Source organism: Bombus impatiens, unplaced genomic scaffold (assembly GCF_000188095.3).
Source record: "Bombus impatiens unplaced genomic scaffold, BIMP_2.2 scf_0191, whole genome shotgun sequence".
NCBI lineage: Eukaryota > Metazoa > Arthropoda > Insecta > Hymenoptera > Apidae > Bombus > Bombus impatiens.
In genome coordinates this window covers 515,254-540,472 of record NT_176610.1, presented here as the reverse complement: position 1 = coordinate 540,472, position 25,219 = coordinate 515,254, and the positions used below count along the sequence as shown (strand labels likewise).

Genomic DNA, 25,219 nt, shown 5'->3' with positions numbered 1-25,219 from the left:
TAATATGAAATCGATAATTTATTATTGAATCTAATACGATATTATTATAATATCATATAATAATACATATAATAATTATTAAAACCATGAAACAGCAAAATTTCAAGTTACTCTGGAACAGTCCTCCGTGAATGGAACAAAAATGGAATAAAAATGGAATGAAATGGTATGAAAATGTTCAAGTAACAAAGTCAGCTTATTGCAAGTTATCAAATACGATTGATATACATTTAGGAATAATTTTTCATTTTCTTCGCGGATAAAAGCGCTAAATGTGTTAGACTGTTTGCTAAACCGGAAGGTCAACACTTTGTAATGCAAAAGATTGCAACGGCCGGCAACTTTGACAAACGATATGTGATTGGCGGGCAGATTACTAGTAAGCGTATAACGGGCATGTGATTGGTGGGGAATAACGACGAAGAAAGAACAGTGAGAAGAAAAGGGTGGGGAGAGGGAAAGAGAAGACGATAACCAGCTCGCAGATAACCGGCTTTTTATCGCTCGAGTCTTCACAGGGGTTATCGTTCTGACCACCGTTGCCACGTCCAGTGTTTGGTTCGAGTCGCATTCTCTTCGTGTCCGTATTTTATTCTCAAAGCCCAGCGCTCTTTATCACCGAATAGTCATTGACGTTTCGTGAACGGTGGCCACTTCGAGGTATCGTTCGTTTCCGCGGTCTTTAAAAAGTAAACCGGCCGCTGAAATATTTTATGTAATAGCGACATACATATATTTCGATTTCCCACCCCGAGGGCATTTATTTATTGCCAGCACGCTAGGAAAGATCTTCGAATCCATGATCGATTCGATCTTCATCGATTACTAGAATTATCGATTAACTGTGATGTGCTTAAAGTCTTTAAGTTTGTCTAAAAGTGAAAGTGTTTAAATTCTTTTACTTTCTCGTTTAGTTGAATATTCGAATTCAGCTTTAGTAGCAAATTATTCGAGTTCGATGAAATTTTGTAGAAATTTAATCTATTTGATTAGTTCTTAAAAGCTTACGTACATTTTGAGAAAATATGTACGTCTTCTTTTGAGATTTTTTTTTTTTAAGTAAATATAATTTTAAAGCAGATGTTTTGTCTTTCAATAGAGAGCACTTAAGTTTAACGATTACATTAGTTTTATTGAAAAATATTAAAAGAGATAAAAAGAAATAATGCAAGATGAGATATAACTGACAAAAGAACACAAGAAGGAATTTTTCGATGTATGATTTCGGTGTATCACTCATCATCTGTTGTTTAATACAAAAAAAGAGCAAATATACTTTTTATCATATTTGATTTTAAATGTGACTTTTCCCCGGATATATGTTTTTTACGTATAAGAAAGATAAGACTAGAATATTAAAAAGATCTTATGACAAAAGTCTAGATAATTCAATGTAAAATGGCTGCGTAAATTTTCACCAAATATGTTTAATAGTTTTTTCATTATTTTTGTTATAGTTTCTGGAATTTCTACTGTAATTTATATGTGCATATTATGTTCATATAATTGGCTGGATTTTAAACTTTCTAATTTCATTACTTTAATTTACTTATTCTTCTTTACTTTATCGCTGAATAAAGTTGCTTTCGTTATGAAGAAACTTGTTATTAAGAACATATTCAAAAAATAGATGAAACAATTATTATCTTTAAATTTGTATTTCTTAAATTAATTAAGTCATTGATATAAAAATTTGAAGGTATGTATATCGAACAGACTGTAATATAATTATTTTTCTTTATTTATTTAACGTTATTCAAATGATATATTATTTCTTATATTTCATACCTATATATGTCAATGATATTATTTCAAACAGGACATCATTTACTATCTTCTATTGTTAAAATTTCAAAGCAGTTTGATATATAAATTAATCGCCGTATACTACGAAGATTATATTTTGGAAAAAATGTATTTTCGAAAAATCGATTTTTTTGATTCCGTTTAGTATCTACGTAGCCGCTTAAATTAGCTCAAAAACAAAAATTAAATCAGCTTGGACATATGCATATATTAAAGTCGGTTTTGTCGAAACACTTGCAGCATTGCTCGAATGATTGAATGTCCGAGTAGAATTTTGAATGCGGAGACAGTTCAGAAACAACGAGTGCAACTTCCGTGTTTTATGTGAAATATTTTTGTCCCTGTGGAATTCCTGCGATACGCAGGGATATTGTAATTGATAGCATGCAACGGCATTTACTATACGACTTGCCATATATAATGAAAAAAAGAAGAGAGATGCGGAATGAAGAGAATCATGGAACGTTAATAAAGTTGTACGGGAGTAATACAGAATTGCATTGAGTGGTTTATGAAAATCCACTTATGCTCGCCGTTGGATAGAATTATTTGCCAGTTCAAGATCAGATTGAGTCATTCGTTTAAACATAATCTCTCTGATTTTTAGTTATTTAAATGAAAAGTTATGTTATTAGATATGTATTATTAGATAGCGTTTCTTTAAAAAAACATTATATCTCTCTTCTTCTTGCGTGTTTGAGCTATAATCGAGCAACTTTCTGATTTAATATTTTACAATATGATATTGTTTAAGATAATTTCTCGTGTCTCTATTGTACTATAAAATATGTAAGAAATTAGTTTTGTCTGTGGTAAGAAAAAAACTTAATATCGATAGCTCGATTAGTTGCAACTGTATACATAATTAATGTTCAAACTTAATGATCATAACTGACACAAATCAACTGATCCTTATGTTTAAGCTAACTGATCTACATCAACTGAATCATATCATAAGCGATATAACTAAGATTAAAATTAATAAACTAGGATTAGTGGAAAAAATAGGATAAAACTTGATAAAACAATTAAAAGTATTTTTTCAGAAATTTTGAAAAGAAACATTAACAAATAATTTTAATTTTTAAAATTTTAAGTTTAAAGATAGCGAAAGTAAATATTAGAAAGTAAATATTAGAAGTATTATAGTCGTTCCAAATAATGCATTGTTAAGAACGAGATTAAATTCACCGCGTATGCTGAATTGGCATAAAGAGTTTACTTCTCTTTCGATTTTTCTTTTTAGTTGCTTTTTTCTTTTTAGGTTACGCGATCTCCACTTTCTTTCCTTTCCTTTTTCGTATCTGCTATGACGTTGTGTGCGTGCGTTTTGCAAGAAGTTGTTATCTAAAGAATTCATCAAGAATCCTGTATTATTTCCGTATTAAATTAAACTGTTCTGCAAGATAGAAATATTCTGCGTCTATTTTACCTGCTATAAACAACGACAGCGTAGTCAAAATGGCATTGGCTACGTAGATCAAATCCTGCAGAAAAAGAAAGTAAGCTTCGGACAATCTTATTCTAAGCAGTTTGTTTCTCAAATATTAAATTGTAGTCGATTTAAAAATTATTGCAACTGCAAATAATTTCTCATATTGCTTCATAAAGTAATTCGCAAATGAAGTTTAAATATTGGTGTGAAAATTTATACAAGCGCATAGAAATATAAATTTTAACGAATTTGCCACTGCTAATATGTCGAATCATTCTCAAAAGCTGCATACTTCTTTTATCAAAAATTCTTATCAAATCTTCTTATTAAATATTCCTAGTTGTACCAATAACCAACATTTGTTTCAACTTCATTATATGCTATTTTGTTTATCTCTCTAAATCTTTTTGTCAGACTGCATAAATTCACAAACTCAACAATTTCATTAGTAACTATTGTTAAAAGTTTAATAGATAAGTTTTAGATAATGAAGATGAGGTAACGTTTGCGTCAATAGTAGCAACACTGTGTTGGTTTTATAGCTATAAAAATTGTTGAAGAATTATGTATTTGGAAGAAAATATTTATGGATATTAGTTACGAGTAGCAAAGTAATTTATGATCGATACATAATCTGAAAATGTAAATTACGAAAAACACGTTTTCTAAGATGTTTCTGCCTGTCGATTGTTCTCTTTTCGTTTGTGCAATTAAATACATTGTACTCGGCGTTCGATTGGCCTCTCGAAGTTCTCTTGGTTGCTTTATTTGGTATGAGATACAGACAACTTTTTCTGTCTTATTCCTGATTGCAGAAGCTTACACGAAGGATTGGAAGTCTGCAAGATCTACTACTTATTCTACGTTCCATTAAACGTGATAAATTCCGTAATTGCTCGGTGCACTGCTTCACGAGTCGAACATGAACACGAATAAGCTTTTATGACATTATCTCGTCTAAGGTATAACGAAGAAAAGAAGATAAATTGTATGAATATTACGTAGTATGTGAAATAAAAAATTTCCTATCGGAGATTCGCAGCAAGATATATGTACATCTACAGTGAATTCAGAAACATTCGAACGTTTACCATAGAAAATTTGTATGAGTATGTTATGTATGTTATACAAAATTTTTGAAATTTCATTCGTACTGCACTAAGATACAACTATCGTGATCGTATTTATTTTAAAATCAATTCGAAAATGTAGATAGAAGTTAGAACGCATTTATTATAAACGTACAGTCGGTAAAAAATTGATATACACAACGTGTGAACAGAGGTATTGGACATACATATAATTAGTGCTGAACGTGGTCTCATTAAGTATTGCAGTTTACTAACACATATAACGAATAACTCACAGTTCAAATTTTTTGCAAAAAATATCTTCTAACTTCTAGATTTGGATGGATTTCCAAATTGCTTTTATATTTTATCAACATGATCATGATAATTATATCTGATTACACCGCTAATGAAATTTCCAGGCGTTCTTCATAACAAACATAATATATTGATAAAAGATTTCTCTGTGTGTGTGTTTAGATACTTTCGTATTGTAGTAGATACATTATGGCGTATTATTCTTGGATAATGAAAATAACGAACAAATGACAAGATGAATGCAGATTAAATAACTTTATTAGTAAATAGAATATCCCTTACCTGTTCTTATTGATGAAAGCAACAGAAATATAATTATCATGCCACAAGGCGATTTTACAGTTTTCCGTCTTCCTTGCAGGATAACTTGCGGTTTTGCGGTTTCCATATTTCGATGTGCATTGTCATAGAGATACGAGTACAATATTCTATTTATGTTTAAACCGATTGTATTATTTGGGTATATTAAATTTAATTTAATACGGGATATTCAATGCAATTTTAATAAAAGCAATAGTCAGATATTCCATCTGGTAAAGCACTAGGTACATTTGCGAAATAATCCCCAAAAATGATAATTATAATCAACGTGGACGAAATATAATTCTAGATAAAATGCGTAGAGCTGTTCCAGGTTAAATTTTATTATCGCTGTGAAATGTATGATACTATCACTTGTAAATCTGTAAAGTAATTTCTAATGCAATTTACAAGTTTAAATGATAATTTTGTTTCACATTTAAAGATTAACGTGTACGTAACATTATAAAATCTGAACAGACGTAGTAAAATCAGTTTTTAATCGCACATAATCATTAAAGTTAAGATATATAAAAATTTGTAAAATATTAGTATTCCTCCTGAGCAATTAACTTTTGAATTTAATAAGTTTCTTACAACATTGAGGCTAAATTTTACACCAAAACTTTAAAAAATTTCTAACTTTATTAACTATCCATTGTTACGATTTTATTTAACAGTATTCTTTGAATGCAATGATATTACGTACATAGTAATGTAGTTGAAATTAACAGCTAATATTGTTAGTGCAATTTCATTTCCTCAGTATTATTCCATGCAATTATGCAATGCAATTGCAGTTCCAATTGCAAATTTGCAATTCCATGCAATGTTAAAAGTTACCCTTGATGTTAGAAAAAGAAACGATTAATTGATATCAGACAATGATAATTAGGAGCTAGAAAAGATATTGTAATACAAATATTATATAAAATTGCAAACAATTTATTATTTAATGTATTTAGGATTATAAAAAATGAATAATAAATAGTTAGGTATCGTTCGTTCTGAAACCGCATGCGATCAGTAGCTGATTTATTAATCAAAATCGGTCATTGATTGTTCAACAATTTGATTTATGAAACACATAAACGTTGCAAGAGAACAATTCCGTGAATCATTCTATGCAGAGCCAATTTTCTGCAGAGGGTCGTGACAAACGGTCGTTAGAAAAGCGTTGTCTTCGGGGAAGAAATTCCGTTCGTCGTTTCGGTAGCGAAAAATGAACCGAAGAACCTCATTGAACAATGGTTTGGCGAATACACTCGACAAAGATGAGACTGGCTCGTGAATTAGCGATAAAATGTGCTTTTCACGCGTGTTTCCTCGCGAAATACGTATAAGATGTCACACGGTTATAGATGAATCGTGTTAGTGTGCTTGCGTACGCGTTTATGAATGTATTTTAGTGTGGTAGTTGACTGGGAAAGGAGAGGAAGAGAGAAAGCATGGGAAAAAGAGACGGAGGTATTCGGGTCGAATGGGCAACTTGTTGCATTTCGGCTGGGAACGACGCGATGCGACGCGATAATATACTGCATAAGAATCCCTGTGTTGTCGTTATATGTGCCGGGCTTGTTCAAATTTGCTGTATCTTAACGCTGAGAACTTCCCCCCCCCCATATTTGTGAAATTTTTCCTGGCTAGGGGTAGGTTAAGATCGTTCTTTCGACAATGATCCTTTCAGTACAGTGAATTATAATATAAGCTACGATATGGTGAGGCAAAATTGGTCAATAGTCAAAGTGGTCATGTTCCTGTGTATATGTATATACATAATATTTTAAATGGCCAATTTTTTGAACCAGGTTGTAATATAAATAAATAAATACAACAATTATATAATGTTATTTATTATAGGATTTATATAATTATAGGATGTTATCAGCAGATAAATTCACCATTCGTTGATATCATATTTCAAAACCACAAAATTATTACTATGTGCATGGAAGTAACTAGTACATTCACTAGTAACGTGGATAACGAGATTCAAAATCAGTCATTCTCGTTATTTTAGTATGTTAGGTAAAATAATGTTCTTCCGTATTATTTTCGTTATAATAAAAAAAATAAAGATGACATTAAGGAGATAAATATCTATTGTTAGTATCATTTTGAAATATTTAAATCTAAATATCTTTGAGATTAAAAAATCATGGTTTTTTGGCGTAATATGTTTCCAGCTCAATATTTCTTTTATGGAGAAAAATATATGGTTTCGTTGTATAAACTTAAGACAACATTCTTTTTTATAGAAATAAATATCTGATTTACTTAATTCGATTATTCGATTCGATAATTAATACGATTCATTGTTGGCTGAAAATTGATATTAATTTCATGTATGATCTTTCTGTGCCAAATTTTTTGAAATCATTACGCTGCACATTTCGTAAAGTACTGTATGCATTATATTAGAAAACAAAATTTGTATTACAATTCACCTTTTTCGTTTCAGAATGTCGTTATCCAAATAGTAATTAATATACACTAGCTCTTCTACTCATAAGTAAAATATTATAAGTCATAAATTTCTTTTCATTACACGAAGCTTTAAAACAGAATACAGTATATGCCCGTAAGTAGACTTACGATTCTAAGACACTGAATGATTCAATATATAATAAAATCAATAGTGAGTCAATACATGACTCGTGTAATATAATTACCTTGCTACATTTTAATTCGTATACGTTTTGATTATTGATAATTGACACCGCATGATAATCCTTTTTTTAAACTTCGTTACAAAGGGATAGTAGTAAAAAAGAAGCAGAAAAGTAATAGGAGAAAAATTTGATCGTAAATTTTACTTTCGAATTGCTCTTCTTGTCTATTACACAACCGGTATTTAATGCGACGATACAGCTGCTTGTAAGCGATATCTCGTAAAACTTAATGATTTGGAATTATGATAGAGTCTTTTTAACTGAGCTTTGTCGTCACGTCGCTTCGAATGTCGCGATTTTTTGATTGTAAGATAATTCGCGTGTCACTGGCGATTTACAAAATTGCGCGCGAGAGCAGCAGGAAATGGTCATGCTCGCGTATATGTCTTGTGAAACGATGAGACTGTTAAAATAGCCGTAACATTGCTATCGCGCAATGACATACATCTTAATTGTTGTCTCGACCCAACTTGCCTGTCGGTATTCTTTTGTGAAGCTTAAACAATAAAGCAAAGTGCTCCGTGTAAACGGGGGTTGATTTACCGCGTCTTCGCACGGAAGTCCAGCGCCACTGGAAACTTGGATTAAAAGTTTCCGTTCGTAGTGTTTACTCGCCAACCTCAAGCATCCACTTTGCTTTAATGCACCTTATCCTTTTGGCTTGAGGATATTACGCGACAGGTGTTTAATAGAAATAGAATGCGAATCTTACACGATTATCGTGGTTTTTCTTTTTAAAGCTTTACAGATTTTTCTGTATTTTTTAACGTGGGCAATAAAATAATTTGCTTGTTTTCTTATTATTTGTTCACTGTAAGTAGGAATAAGAAAGGAAATGCTTTGGCTTTTGTTAGATTTTTTAGTTTTTAAATTTTTCGGTATATTACAAATACTAGTGAAATATCATACATAACGCATGTAACGAATAACATGCATTAGCCATTCGTCTTACAAGTTTTATTTAAAATGCTTCAGTCTTTTTAATACTCTGACAAATGTGTCTAGTCATTGGCCTTCTGATATTGAGTATAAACTCGTTATATAAGCGCAAAGAATTAAGACAGAAGTTGAAGTTTATGTACCAGCTTTAGTCAATGTCTGACTATCTATCCTGAGTAAATTTCTACTGAACTACTGCGAACTACTACAACTTTAACGAAAAATTATTTAGTAAAACAATTTCTTACACTGCATTTATATGTAAAGTCTAAAAAGAATTCTGTGTACTGCATTTTTCACTTAATCCTCACTTCACAGTCTTCACTCTCGACTTCAGGGCCGTACTTTACATTCGAGCCAATTAAAAGGTTGCTGTAACATTGGTACTGCTTTGAAAGTAAATCCTCTAATACCGAGGAAGCGTAACTTCATATTATTACATTAGATTCGGATTCAGGTGTCGAGAGGGAACGAAATATATGACGGGAATTTCCGAAGAAATTAAGTTTGAAGTTCTAATTTACATATGAAACTATTTTACATACATCGTTATTTATTTTTACTGGATCAATATTGATGTCACAATTAGTCGCGATATTACAGCTTGTTAAGTAAACAAATTAGTGAGATAGATTTGAAACTTAATTATATGCGGATAAAAGAAAAAATAGTTAATAATATAATAATAACTAATTCATGCGAATTTTCATCCCTGAGTTTGGTTTAGTCTCTTTCATTCCTATATTTAAATAATATTGTCGCAGTTTGAGTACAAATAAAGAGAAAAGAGAAACATAACACTTTGTTAATAATAGGTAAGAGTACGAAACTATTCAATCACTTTTCTAATTAATCTGACTAATTAAAATATAAACTTTACGCTATGACTGTAGCGTTCCTGTATGTACATGTATGTAGTCCGTATGTAACCTGGTGCAGCCAATTTCGTTGAACTTTGTTCCTGTATTGATCATTTCTTTAAAGTATGAAAAATCGATTTTCTCTATAGAGCTGTTTTGTAAAATTCTTTCGTTTTCATTCTTTAAATTACAAAACAAATAATGCCTCGTGTTCCTGATAAGGATATATTAATATATATTTACATATATTATATAACTGTTTGCATCGTTCAAGTATTATATTGAAAACAGTATCAAAGTAAAGAATATCTTTTGTATTATAACACAGGTAACCAAACGTATCTTTTTACATGTGACTAAACTGCATATTTTTATGCGTTTGGGGAAATGTAAGGATGCAAGGATGCGCATACTATATAAAAGTATATAAAATACCCACATAGCAAGTACTATTTAGTTGTTATATTTAGTAGATAAACAAATCTCTGTTTAGATCCACTTCTTTAATTGCGTTCACAAAAGTATAAATTTACATAAATATCTGCGATCTACGTATAGCATACCTATACATATATTCTTTGTACAATAACTTCAAGAATCGGCAAAATCCTAAAATGTTCTCGTAAAAGCTTCTCAAACGCCTGATTCTCATACTAAATCAAATTGAACCGAATTTCGTATGAGGGTTGATTATTTGAAAATGAGATGCTCCTCGTAACAAGATATTCCCCCGTTTTCTATTTTTATACGATCGTCATATCAACACCGAGCCCCTGTAAATCGATTCAAAATCTTTACTTCTTGACGAGTTCTAAGGTTCTCCGTCGGGGGAAAAGGTCATCGACGGGAACATCGGCGTTAATGCAAAGTAACAAGGCTTTGTAGCGAGCTGCTGCCTTATGGTATTTGTTGGCAAAAGCGAGAAGCGAAGAATCGCGGCCAACTGGGCTTGATCCAAGTGCGTCCTCTCGCGAGGGGTAAGAAAACTCATGAGAAAATTATCATGCGATTACATCCCCTCGCAAGTACCCTCGATGCTACAGAGAAAGTGGCGCACTTGGGGGAACAGACGAGCGGAGACGTGCGTTCCTTGCTCGTCGAGCTCCGATTTTTTTTCTCACATTGTAAATTGAAAAGTGGAAGACGATCGTTTCTAACTGGCACAGTTCCCGAATTCGAGCGAGTATTACTGCGATACTCGATTGCCAGCCACGAAGAACGCGTTCTTCGCGCTTCTTTCCCGTTTTTCTTCTCATTAATACCTGAGCTCGAGGAAATATTGCCTAACGAGTGTTCAGTTAGAACGAGGCTTTTCAGGTTTTGCCAACTCACTGGCACCCTCGTACATGATTAACATTGTCCTCTTGGACAGTGATGAATTCTGAATCGTGGGCCGTGATTTATATATCGTACAATCCAGCGAATAGTGTAATAATTGGAATAAAAAGTTAATTATTATTGCACTGCGAATGATGTTTATGCGAGTTCATATTTTTATGAACGCTATTGAAGAACCGAAACCTTTATAGAGACATATTTTATCTTGTAAATATTCCAATACAAGTACTCTATCTTGGACATTGTATGCAGTTTTGCATATTGTGCACATTTCTTATATTTTTGTGTATTTAATTTTTCTAAATGTTCATATAATTTTTGCATTTTGCACAATTTATATAATTATCCGCAGTCTACTTAGTATGTATATGATATTAATTTGTTATGTATATAAATTAAATTTTATTCTTTTCTTCTGTTGCAGGTGAGCCTGAATTTTTATCTTCGTCGAACAATGAGACAAAGGTTAGGATTAAATTGTCTAATTCAATTCTCGTACGTCTTAAACATTAAAAAATTGTGTAACATATAATTATCGATAGTTAAATATTCCAATAAACCCATCGAATCTTTCCTCTCAGCGCAATTCGCTGAAAAGAAAAGAAATTACAGCGAAATTGTCGAGACAGTGACAAATGAAGTGAAGTTAGCATCGTGATCTGACTGGCTGATAAGTCAGAATGACTAGTAATTGCGTTCTTCAATTTAACGAGCGTTTACTACTTGGATAAAAATCACACGCGTGTTGTTACAGGTTACATAGACGTGTTTAAGTTGTTAATCATGTTTCATTAAACATTTAGCATACTAATCGGCACAATTGGCGATACATGGAAAGAAAAGTCGTTTAATAAAATTCAGGTTAATCTCTTCTCGCTCAATCTGGCTTGTTCGAGATTTATTGACTTTTGTTTATGTTAACGCACTCGTTCATGCCATCGAGTCAGAAACCCGAAATCATTTTCCCCCGGTCATCCATGAAAAAAATTAATGCAGCAAATAATTCGCTGCCTTTTGTCCTTGCTTTTCTCGAGCCTTTCTGCCATTCGATGCCTGCTGTGAGGCATAGATAATGGAACCTTCCACACCAAAGTAAGAAGGAAGAAACATTTTATGGATCGTCGTTTACCGTTGCACACCAGGGGACCAGTCGATCAGAAATGCGCATCCACAACAATAACCGTTGTTCTATTTTTCAACTTTTTAGCTAATAATATATTCTAGTAATTGAGACTCAACCTGATAGAAGTAATATGAGAAAGGGCAATCTATAGTCTTTCTCAAAAGTCTGAAGATACTTTTGATGCTTGAAATTAGTAAAACATCAGTATTCGATGTAAATGTAGGTTATGATATTAAAGTTGCTTGCATTTTTCAGTAAAATTATTAATACATTATATAGTAACTAATTCTTTTTTGCCACATGTCAATCATATTTTTTCATCTTTTAATTGCCACTTCACATTTTCCAGCCTTGAATTAGATATAATAACCGTTTTGCGACATTTGAGCGAGAGCATACCTACATCTTCATTTATAACGAAATTGAAATTTATCGATTCTACGAAAATAATCTTTGTAAACTATTCTTAATCAGAATATCTTTGTCAAGTGAGTATTTTTGTGTCTCTTACAGTAAGATAGTTACTTTAGGTTATCGCAATCGTTACTTTCTTGAACAATAGCTCACATGTGGACATGATTCAGTGTGATAGCACTGGTGAAGAAGAATATTGATATCTTTAAGTGTTTCGTTGTTTGCTATTTATTTCATAAGAATGTTTCCTTTGCATACAGACAAATTTTGCCAGATATACTGTAAAGGAAAAACTGGTTCTGAATTGATACCATTTGGCTCTAAATTTGGTTCTAAAGGATTTTGACTTTTCTTGGCTAATTATTTGTTACAGTCAAATCGTGAATTTTAACCACTGACCTCCATTTTATGACCTATCTATGTCGCTTCCGCCAACTATACGTATTTTTATATACATTCGTATTCGAAACCTTGTTCGACTCGAGTATTTTTCCACAACTAATTTGATGACGATTTAAATTTATAACGAGGCAACGAAGAAACTCTTGAAATTCCGTCATCGTAAATTACTCGTAGCAGCAAAGTACTCGTTCGCCACCGTGGCGAATATGACGAACCAAATTTCAAAGACGCGAAATATGCAATTGTTGGGCTATTTCCATTGGACCCAGCGCAAAAATGAATAGGGGACTCCCGAGAGACGAATCTTGAAAGAAGGGAGAGTAGAGGATTTCAGATGCCAAGTAGTTTTCCAATGGATACAGGTTATGTGCGTAAGACAATGGTCTTCTAGTCTTGTTCATTAATAGACAATCGTCTACCGGTTTTTACAAATAGAAAGTAAAAATAGGTATATTGCAAATAGGTTTAAATTTGACTGAAAAGTTTTGGATATATCTTGAGTACCTCGATAGAAAAACTGAACACATATCTTTAAGTATGAGTTTCGAAAATAGATGTAAATGCCGATACTTTCAAGTACAATCGAATGTTGACTAAGTGAATTCGGTAAATTCGGATTTACTTGTACTCTAACTCTTTAGTTCTCCTAAAGTTAAACTCTGTTCTGGATTAATAAATATCTGGTTTAATATTTAACTTCTTCCGACAAGATCCATTGTTTCGATCTGATGAAATAAATGCCTCTGTTCGAGGACCCTCTCCAAAATTAACGTTTGGCATCATTACTTTATACTTTTCTTCCGGAAGTGTGACATCTATCTTCAAGAATATTTCATTTTTAAATAACGCGCCATTAGACGTAAGCGTAACACGAATAACGAACAACTAAAACCGATTCTTATTGAAAACGCAAAACGTGTCTGGTTGATTGATGTAGCGCGTTGACACGATTCTGCCCGACGTAATGCGTGTTTAGGCCTGATACAGACGAGCGACTTTTGTCGTTGCGATATCACACCGATACGAGCCACCTCGTGTCTGTGACGCGGTGCGATTTATTTGTAGTTGGGCAGTGCATACAAGTCTGCGATATCGCAAACGACAAAACTCGCTTGTCTGCATCTGGCCTTAAACGCACAACAACAACGACTATGTTAATAGAAACGCGACGATTCATGCTGACGCGAGCGCGTCGTTCGTTTTTTCATGGATTGGACCATAGTCATTTGCATTTCCGGCGAAAACGACATATATTATGTGATTATTTCTATTATGCGTAACTTTTCTATTACGTTATAATATTATATGAGATGTCTGTTTTCCTTGACGATCTAATACGATATTTATCTTCTACTTTTCATCAGTGCAAGTTTCAATCGACATACGCGCCACTGGCTAAATTTCAGTTGTCAATTAAGGCTTTCCTATTGTTGTGTTTCATGTTCCTTGTTGATACGCTAAACTCTTCGTTGTCGATGATAGTATCGGTAATGTTTTCATGTTCGATGTTGCGTACATACTAGATATAAGCAGCACTGCATTTTGTATCTTAACACCTCATAAGAAAACATTTTATTAACTAAGTGATAAATGCATTTGTTTCTAATGCATATGTGTATAAGGAAATCATATTGTATATAAGGAAATCAAAAAAATGTGTTTCTATTGTTAAAGGCTTAAAAAATATTTAAAAAATGAACAAAGAACATGTTTGTTTATTAATACTATTTTCCCTGAAAAATTTTTGCTAATTTCTAGAATGGAAAAGTACTTAAAGTCTTCCCGCATTCATCTTATCATCGTAAAGAACTCACTAAAGATTTTCAATAATATGTTTGAAATGAGAGACAGTCGAAAGAAAATAACAACTAATAAATAAATAAAATATGAATAAAGTAAATCGTTGCGCAGTTTTATCTAAATCACATCGTCGACAAGTGATATATTTCTTGAAGTAATCTAGAAAGATCAAATTAAGTAGTTTAGAAAACTTAATGTGTTTCAATGGATGTTTCATATATTGCTATATTATTATATTACAGTCTAATAATTCTGGAGACAGACTTTTGCAGTGCCCATCGCTTTTGACGTTGTATAAATAATGTAATTGCACGATTGCACCATATCCAATAATTCAGCGTAACGAATGGTTTGACTACAGCAATCGAAGTCAATCCCAATGTAGTTATCGATTAATACTAGTTAATTAATATAGGAAATAGTTAATAACAACTGAATGAGTTGAACTTGGTCATCACGTTATTTTCTTGTTTCCACTCTTTGTACTTTTCTATTATTTGCATACTATATAATAACGATGTTATTCATTAATTAAAGAAATGAATTTCAACGAATGAAATTTCAAAGAGTTGTGTCCTAATTAATACGATCGACATTCAGTGGTGAATGAATTTTAATTGACATAAAAAATCCACCGTTTGTAATTTAGAGGGACTGTTATGAAAATTCTATGAATGCAAAGATTAAAGACAATGTTTTAATTACTAGGTTTTCATTTCAATTTGCTAACAAATGTTAGATTTAAAAATAGCCTATTCTTTTTACTAGAGTTAAATATGCATGCGTTTGCAAAAATCTGTCGGGAAGCTCACATTACTACGGTGAAAATAAATGCCATGTAATACGTACATATTATGCGAGTATACATTACAAAACGCGACTCAATTGTAACAATAAAAAATGGAAGGAATGTAAAATTTCGAATAAATATCATTTCGTAAAGGATATCCTGCCATATAAGAAAAATGAATAGTTTTGCGATTCTAATATTAAGTTATTTATTTCATAACATCGGATGAAATATTTGGCTTGAGAAATATACAATACAGTACACGATATTACAATTCATGAAATTAAATCAGTTTACATGTAGGTATTTTAAGAAATTAATAGACAAAATAATTAATTAGTCAGTGCATGTATCTTCAATAATTGTATATGTAAGAATTGTAATTTGTAATAAGTGCACATGAAATTTTGTTTTTCAAATTTTTTCATTTATTAGCAAATTTTAAACTTTAAATTTATTTCAAGTTAGTAAGAAGTTTACATTTTTAATTTTTTATCTAAAATTAGCAAATTCTAATTAATATTCAATTATTCAAAAAATATATTTGATGTAATACGCGTTTGTTGAATACCAAAAAGTAAACGAATTTTGCTATTTAATATCATAAATTATATAACAAAACATATAGTAGAAGTAACTAAAAACCTAATTTATTTGAAATTTATTTAAAATGTTCAACCATAAAATTATTTCAAGAAGTTAATGTATATATTAGCACAGTCCAACATTGATTTGTAGAATCCAAGAGTGATTTTATCTATCTTTCATTGGAGGCTAAGTAAGAGGGAAAGCCGAAAAATTCTTTTGACAATAATATTTGAAGAGATATTAGTAAAAATAACCAACAATAAAAAATGTAAGAGTATGATTAGAGCCGTAATTACATATTCATCACTTGAGATAGGTGGAAATGAAGGTGAACAAATTAGTTCTGCGTACGTACGATGTAATTATGTGTATGTGAAGAAACTGAAACGAATGCAAACAAATACTTCCTTACTTTAAAATAATAAACTTGGTGAATTTGGATGTGAAATTCTTTGCATTCCATCTAATTCCTCGATGTTATACTTATACATTATTTTTTTTAAGGATTTACGCAATTTTCCAACGAATTAATTATTCAGGAATGAAGAAACTAACAACAACATTCAATGAATTTTTCAATAATAATTGATGGTTTTTATGAACATGGAACAATAAAATCAAACAAGTGTCGAAAAGAATTCAGATAATTGTAAAAAAATTATTTTATTGAACACCTGACCTTTTGAGGAATCTATATAATATATTATATATGGCAAAAATTTTACCTGAAACGTTGCTCTCATTTGATTAAATTTATATCAGTGTACAATCACCTGCTATTTAAAGTTCTAGTTAAAAGGATGCTATATCGTATAAACATTTATACCTACATATATCAAAACCCCAATTTATGAAAGAGCATATTCAAGAACATTAAAAACAAAACAAAGAAACGCAATTCTGATACGTGTAAAGTAGCGTTGCTATCGTGTGATTTAATTTATAAACAACGTTTTTGTTGCACGGCAATAAAAAACAATCAGCAGTACATAGACATATACTTAAAGATTGTGTAGAAACGATCACGGCTCGACACTCGATGAAGCAAGGAAACGAGGCGCTACCTTAATCGAACAGTCGTCTCTACTAATTATACATACTGGCCTCTAGACCGTAGATAGTACAACCGATATCTGCGCTACATTGTTAGTGAGGGCACAACACTTATACGATCGTGTGTATTTTTAGATATTCAGTGCCAAATATCTTGGTCTGCGATGTGCGCGATCTGTTATTTGCAAGTACGCGTTCGCGCATCGTTATCGCGTGTGCTCGACGAATTACTCTGTTGAATTAGCACCGAAACTGACATTTTACAGGATGAGCTGTGACATTACGCCTGTATTTCAGCGTTGTGCTTTTCGACATCAGCCCTATCGAAACAACGTCGTGCAGTTGTTGATGAGGACGTCAGCAGTATTACGAGTGCACAATCAATACAAAATTAATTCTGGTGTAAATTTCTATATCTAATCTTTCGTCTAATCGACGCCTTGATTTCGAAAATTGGAACTCGCGTATCATTCCACAGGTAGTTGTGCTGACCAATCGAAGTAATCGTTGATTAGATGTGCTCCGACGAGGTTTTTGAGGGTCGATCATTCGAGATAGATAATCGGCACGCCACTCAAAAAGCTATGTTGGCGGTCGCCTCTTTACCTTCATTGCGCGTTTCGTCGTACTTATTTTTAAGCCGAATACGACGTAGAATTCGCTAAAACCGTTCCGTGCGAAAAAGTACGTTGCAAGTTAGCTTGCAATGTTATGTGCACTATAACCAATCATAGATAATTTCGATCATGGTTAGATTATATGAAATAAACTATAGCGCTGAATTTACCAAATAGGATCATTTATTTAATCCCTTAACGATATAATAAAATGTAAAGACTTTTGAGTGGGCGATTTAAGGAAAGGATATCTGCATTTCGTGTATTACAAGCAGAAGATATACTTTCTGCTTTTTATGAAACATAAATATTGATGACTCTTTCAGGCTATACTGTTAAAGTATACAATGTAAAGTATATACTGTTAAGCTATAACAATTTTATATTTTAGACAATTTCATCGGATATCTGATTAGTTTCAATTATAAACAATCGTAAAGCCAATGTTTGCTTTATGATGACCGGCTTGAAATTTATTTAAAGCATATATTTAATGTTATTAAAATTAAATTACTTTAAAAATGCACAATTACAGCAAAATATTTACGATATATTTTTACTGAATTTGTCAATAATGCTTTTGAAGAGAAACGTAAATTGCATATGCAAAAACGGTATTTAACAAGCATATTTATCTAGCATACATTGTAATATATTTTATTGTGTTCTTCTATTATCCAGAGTTCATTACATAGCTATCTCAATCTTTTTCTGTCGATTACGCTCATTACGAAGTGAAAATGAAAGAAATTCGGTAAAAAAATGATAAAAGAATGCGTTATATTTAACGAGGATTAACTAAAATTGCTGATGGTTTTTTAATGGACAGATAATACAAAATGCTAGCAACAGTCAAGCCTTAATATCCTTGAAAAAAAGAACCAAAAAAAAAAAAAAAAAAATAAAAGACCAAAAGGAGCACTGGCGAATACCAATAAAAGTATCATTTAGCTTAATTACCTTTGATTTAAAAATAGATCAGCTATAGAAATCTGCAATTACAACTCGAACGATCAATTTTTATATCGGTATTTTGAAAGTGCCGTCTTTGTCCTCGTGTTCGTTTCATTGCCTAGTTGGAAACGTTGTTTTTTTATTGTCGCGCAGGGTTTGAGAACAGTTGTCTGGCTAGGTAAAAGTTGTAATTTTGATTTTTTTCGTTTACTTGATTCTTGATATTTTTATGTTTCTCGGTTATAAAGATTCCAAATTGGAATCTTACTTGTCCATAAAAATTATTTAAACGAGATAATACGTCACTTAAAAGTAGATAATCTCTACTTCTTACAGAATATTATTTAATGGTCGCCTTTTCTTTTTCTAACCGTAAGTAAAAAATAATAGTTACAGGGAATTGTTTTAAGTGTCATAAATTTTGTAAAGGAAGGTACATTTTTAAGTCTTTCAATAGAAAAATTATAATCTGAAATTTCCGAATAGATTAGAATTATTATTATTTATTATTATCATACATTATATAATTTTTAATTTTAAAATATATTATATATTATTAGAAGATTATTAGAAATAAACTAATTAACATTTCACTGCTATCTTGTAGCCCAGATTCAGTTCTTTGATTCGAGCAAAAATTAAGAGCTACATTTTGTAACATGTTTGCAATTTAATTTTCAAGTTTGTGGAGTTTCTGCGGGCATTCGGTAGTCTAACATAACCTGTCATTTATCTATTCTGGTTACTATGTGATACTATATCTGTGAATTACTTACAGATTATATAAGAATGATTCTACATACAAAATAAATGTAGTAGATAACAAAAATGTAGTAAATAAGTAATATGAATAGTTAAGCAGCAGACAACATTAGTCTGCATAATACAGGATGAGTTTTTCGTAGCCTTGTTTTATGCGCATCACACCGTGCCGCGCCGCGTCGGAGCAAATGCGCTATAGCAAAATTCGGTATTCGCTGACTAGCGAGTGCGCATGCGTGCAACCATGAGTGCAACGATACGTATGCCGCACCGCTCCGCGCCGGTGCAACGCAAGAGAATGACGTCATTGGTCTGGATGATTAGTCTGCCAGTGGTTCTCTGTTTTGTTGATATTCCGTCTGGAGCGAAAGGTTAACGCGCAAAAACCGTCTCGACCGTTCTCGTCGATTCAGAAGATGACTAGACGATGAATTTTCGTTACTAGTGCTTTAGAAAAAATGATGACGAGTGCCTAACATATCATTAACGCGAGTCATGGCTATTTTTATAGAAAAATAAAAAATTTCAAGTGGAACAAATGGAAATAAATTTAATCGTAAAAAACTTAGTTACACGAAATTTGGTATACGTTATAACGATTATTTATATTTTTTACTACTTTGTTAGTCATATGTCTACTACTTTGTTAATCTTATAAAATTTAGTTTCACGAATTTTAGTTTGTCGTAAGATATAATTATCACTTATATTTTTTATGTTTTTATTATTCTTGCCTAGTATTTTAGATCCCATTGGATCAGATATTGAACGTGTAGGCGAAGAAGTCGATCCTGAGAACTGACTTTAAGAACTTTAACGCTCCTGAAATCGTAATTAAAGTATCAAAAAGATAGAAAAATTGATAATATCTAACATAATAATACGAGGTGTAAACTCTTGCATTTTAATAATTGCACATAGTTTTCGTGGATTTTTGACATTTTTCTCGTTAGATCTTTGCGATTGCTTGACGGCTTAGATGATAGAAAGATAAAGTACAGTTGGTAGAAAATATTTGCGGGAATATTTTGGTACAGATTTGCCAGAAACGAAAGCGTACGGCAGATGCGTTTGTTTGGATCGATTCGTGTTTTTCTTGCAATTATGTTTTATGGCTTCCTCGATAAATCTTGTTCGTCTCGATAGCCATTCGTAGTTTGAAATTGAAATGGATATTTTGGATAAACGGTCGATATATTTCGTGTACATTTTATCGTAGGTATTGAGAAGAACCGATTAGCCGAGATTTTTATCCCTCGAGCGTTGTTACGCAAAGACGGGTATGTATACGTTCTCTGAAGTCGTACGCAGTTCGGTATAGCGACACGTTTACAGCGGCGAATACAAAACTGGCCGCGCTTTTTCAACGTATCCCAGTTGTGCGTCGCATATCTTTATGCAGTATGTCTGCAGAATTTCGAGAACTCTGCGCAGTTGGTGGGTTCTTTTTTCTTTTTTCTTCGTAAAAAGAAGCCTGCACGAAACGCCCGCGTATTCACGGATTTATCGAGCCTTTTCTAGCCATTTGCTTACGACCTTCGTCGATTAAATTTAAAATGCATTTATGTATATTACGTCCGTTCTAAAAACGAGCCGCTTTAATAACATCTCGCGGTTGAATTGTCGGAATTTTTTAGATTCAAGGCTGTTCGACCATTCCATGTTTAGCGTAGAACCGTACAACGACCATCGTTAAATTCTTTGATTATGTTCCTTTCCCCTTGTTTCGGTGCAATTTTTCCAACACTCTTTCTCCTATACCAATGAAATACTGTTTGCATCAATTATAGAAACGTCATGGCGATGTCGATAATAATTATCTTCGGTCGGTGTGCGAATGCAAAATTTGCCTTTATGAGAGGAGTGAAGAGAACAGGTAAACAACAAGAGAGAAAAAGAGTACTGAATCGCATCGAGAACGTGACGAGGTGTTTTTTTTGCAGGGATTCTTCAACGTTCATTAAAAGCTGGATTAATTTGCACATTGTACTAGGACGGCATGATTTTCACAGCATGGAATATTCGTTTCTTCGATATTCGACGGCGGTCTAATCAGTGTAATCTTTCGTATTGCGTGTGTGGTATTAGCTGTTTTACTTGAACATGAGGAGCGATCGTACATAGAGTACGTAGAGTTGTCACTCTCTATATATATACGTGGTTGTGTTTGACCACGGACTCGCGCGTCTTGCTGAGACTTGCACATTTAAACTATCCGACATTACTTAACCAACGTCGGAACGCGGAAAATGACATTGCGCGAATCGTCGGTTTTATATCGCCAGAGAATTAAACCGTTGATCACTGTATACCGCGACACGATGTTGATAAGGACTGATTACGATTACATACACATCTACCTTTTTCCTTTATCCTCTTCCTTCTCCTCCTCTCTCTGTCTCTCTGCCTCCGTCTCTGTCTGTCTGCCTCTCTCTCTGTCTCTCTCGTTGTCTCTGTCTCTCTCTATCTGTCTGTCTGTTTGTCTGTCCTGTCTGTCTTTCTCTCTCTCTCTCTCTGTTTCTCCCTTTTGCTTTCTTACTCTTTCCTATCGTTGTAATTACGCTGATATGTCGATACGATAGACAGAACGATTTACAGCTTTTTAATAAGTTCTAGTGGAAACTTTGAAATCTATCATGTACGAGCGATACCCGCGTTCCCGCAACTTTCATAGATAATACGTGAGTACGACGTTACATAATCCGTCGAAGCATTTTGAATTTGTAATCGTGGACTGGGAACGTTCGAATTTTCCTGTAGGAAATCGTGCTTCTACCATCGAACATCGAGAATCGTCGAATTGTCTGGTAATTCTCGATGAAAATTCAAGTTCAAGCCAGTAAATACTGGAAAACAATTTTAATGGTTACTGGATAGAGTAAAAATTCAGCTTTTCTTTCCGAATATTTTTTTGTAATATAATATTGTTTCAAAATTTTATATCAGAATCTTCTAGCCTCTTAATCGAGTTGTTTCTCAATTGGAAGTTTCCATAATTATAAAATTCGGAATTATAAAACTAATAAAGACAAATTAATTACAATTAGCTCAATTTTAATCTATGCAAGTGTAAACATGATATAATATATAATATATATAATATTTTTAATTGAAGTAAAATGATATGTAAAATAATATGGGATTTTTAAGAAATCATCATATCGAAGAGATTAACATCTGAATGATTACTTATAATAATAATTCGATTGATTCTCAGTTTTATAATTGATACATACTTACCCCTTATCCTGGATCAAATGTATAGACGGATCAACGAATAGGTGATTAATCCGAGACTATATAAGTACCAAATATAACTTATAAGCATGAAATAAGGTAAAAATTTATTATCTACATATAGAATACAGATGTGGCATTTATATAAACTCTATATATGAAATAATGTTTACTAAACGTAGAAATCCCTATTTTTCATTTACATCTTTAATTTAAATACCTTTCTTGATGTATAATCACGAAAGAAGAGAAAAGAAAAAACGAAAACAGTAAAATTTCAATGAAAATATGGCCAGTTAAAATGTGGATGCATAAGACGCAAAAATTACTAAATTCGTCGATTTGATGAACTGCAGATTTTGTTTTATAGCAATTATTAAAATAACAGTGTTTTTGGCAGAATTTATATTAACTTTCATTAAAATAGAATAATAACCATACAAATTGGCTACTTGTATACGTATATTAGTATTTTCGTTATAATCATCGAAATAAATACTTACAAGTTGGTCATTTATATTAAAAGTTGGTAGTTTAAGTATTGAAATGACAAGTTATGTTATTTAACTAAATGTAGTTAGAAATAATAAATATATATCTATGTACTTAATAACGCTGAGCGATAGAGTTTCCAAAATAATTAATACGTCAACTAGTGAAATATTAAATACTTATAAAATTATTCTGATTTTCGAGAAGACATTCTTATTTATTTGCATTGTCTAAATATAACATAATCACATTTAGGCAAAGTTAAGCAGTCTGCGTCTTCTCAACAAAAGATGTTTCGTTCCGATACCAGGTTCGTTCAATATTTCCTTTTCTCAATAACTATACTGTTTTTGTCTTTTCAACGTACAACCCGTTCTCCTGGAACATTCAACAAGCATACAAATGGAAAGCTATCGAGAAGTCTTAGCGGTTTTTCTGTTGTACCATAGCGACTGTCGGCATGTAGATTTTGTTAGATGCGCGTGCACTTTACCCATTCTTTTTTGGGAGCTGACGCGCTCGTTTCCATTCGCGAATGACGAATTCGTTTTAGGACCTTCACCGATTTTTCCGGTGCATCATCCTGATTCTGTACCTCACCACGCCAAACATAATGTCATATGGCTGTTTCGTTGATCGACTCGTTAATCGTATCAAGGACAGCAATCAAAGAGTCTAAGAAAGATGCTGCCAAGGAATATTCATTATCCACGATTTTTTCGTTAAACGGATCCGGTTGTTGAAATCAGATCGAAATATCAGAGATTCAAGTTTTTTGAATCAAGCAACGCGTTTCTATGAAAATTGTATTGATAATTTTGATCTCGCGACTAGCTACTTTACTCTATCTATACTACGATAGAAGTATTAACACCTGGATCAGTAATTTATCTGAGCAGTAATTTATCAAGTATGCAATAATATTCGTAAGGTTCCATCTACTATGTTAGATTACAGGTAGTGTATAGGTTATAAACTTTTTTAAATATAATATTACAGTGTTATGTTGATTTCATGTTTATAGGATAACCGGATAATTTGTATTTGAAAAAATTTCATTTAGTTTACTATCAATCTTATCACAGGTATACGAAAATATTTTCTAATAATATTACTTTTCGTAATAATAATATTTTATTAGTATACATATATTACTAATCGCGCGAGACAACCCTACTAATATTTAGTACAAATTGAATGCTTTTTACTACATGCATTTTATTTATCAATTTATTTATCAGTCTGATATTTCGTTCACCTAATATATGTCATATAATATAAAATACTAAATACAATAAAATTTGCTGGAGCTTTTTAAAAAAATATAACCCGTAAATGTTATGTTAAATATGATCACTTACGTGTCCTTTTTACGAGAAAAATGAATGACTGTTTTTCTCTGTTACGTAATATTATTCTGACAGTCATTAATTTATTAATTACTAAGAAGCTCTACGACTACGCACTTCCCGCGAATCTGTCGCGCTCGCGTCTGTAACGATACGTTCGATGAAGTACATACATCGTTCGCGATAATGGCAACGCAGTCTAAACAGATGATCAAAGTGCAGCTTTAATCACGTGAATTATAGTTCTGTCTTCATCGCATCGTGCGCATTTACAACGACTGATACTGTATAGTTGCGCGTACGTGACTGAGACTTCGCTGTCGGTTGTTTCTTCTGGTTATCATATTCCTTTTATTCTTGGTAAAATAACAATATCCGTCTTGCTCCTTGATCGCAAACAATATTCTAAGTCGAAGACCACAAGTCGTACAGTTAGCTTCTGTCGGAACCTTCTAAGTCACAGTATTATCTACGACGACGCAATGCTTCATTGGAGATTTTTAGAAACAAATATTCCCGCAAGTTATGACGAACATTGTTTTTCTGAAGCTTAAATTTGGCGCGCCAATACCAATCATTGATTTTTTCCTATCGATAATTTTCAACCTATTTTTTTTCATTTTCAACATACTTGATAAATTACTTTTCAGAGGATCCAGATGTTAATATTTCTACCGTAATAGGTAGAATAAAGTAACTAGTCGAGCGAGATCAAAAAGGAGAAAAAGAAAAAAGGCGAAATTTACTATGACTCATGTACATTCAATATTGAAAAGATTTATAATAAAGATATGAAACTTCATTATTGTGACAATAATATACAGAGCCGAGAAAATGTACGCACTCTTCGATAAAGTGTTTATACATTTTTCTCGTGCTGCCCCCTCCTGTGTATAATAT

The 25,219-nt window shown here is 32.3% G+C and overlaps 1 protein-coding gene and 3 long non-coding RNA genes across 6 annotated transcripts in view; 3 read left to right on the top strand and 1 right to left on the bottom strand.

Moving 5' to 3' along the window:
• LOC100745007 (forkhead box protein O) overlaps positions 1 to 25,219 on the top strand; it is a 298,728-nt gene that overhangs the window by 58,297 nt on the left and 215,212 nt on the right. The window lies entirely within an intron of this gene.
• LOC117151390 lies at positions 11,157 to 13,373 on the top strand. The gene is made up of 2 exons (XR_004461276.1): positions 11,157 to 12,349; positions 12,855 to 13,373. It is a non-coding gene; the product is annotated as an uncharacterized LOC117151390 (long non-coding RNA).
• LOC117151389 lies at positions 16,663 to 18,449 on the top strand. Its single transcript, XR_004461275.1, has 2 exons — positions 16,663 to 17,310; positions 17,387 to 18,449. It is a non-coding gene; the product is annotated as an uncharacterized LOC117151389 (long non-coding RNA).
• LOC105680459 lies at positions 22,919 to 24,846 on the bottom strand. The gene is made up of 3 exons (XR_001102116.3): positions 24,332 to 24,846; positions 23,464 to 23,657; positions 22,919 to 23,348 (listed from the first exon to the last, which is right to left on the bottom strand). It is a non-coding gene; the product is annotated as an uncharacterized LOC105680459 (long non-coding RNA).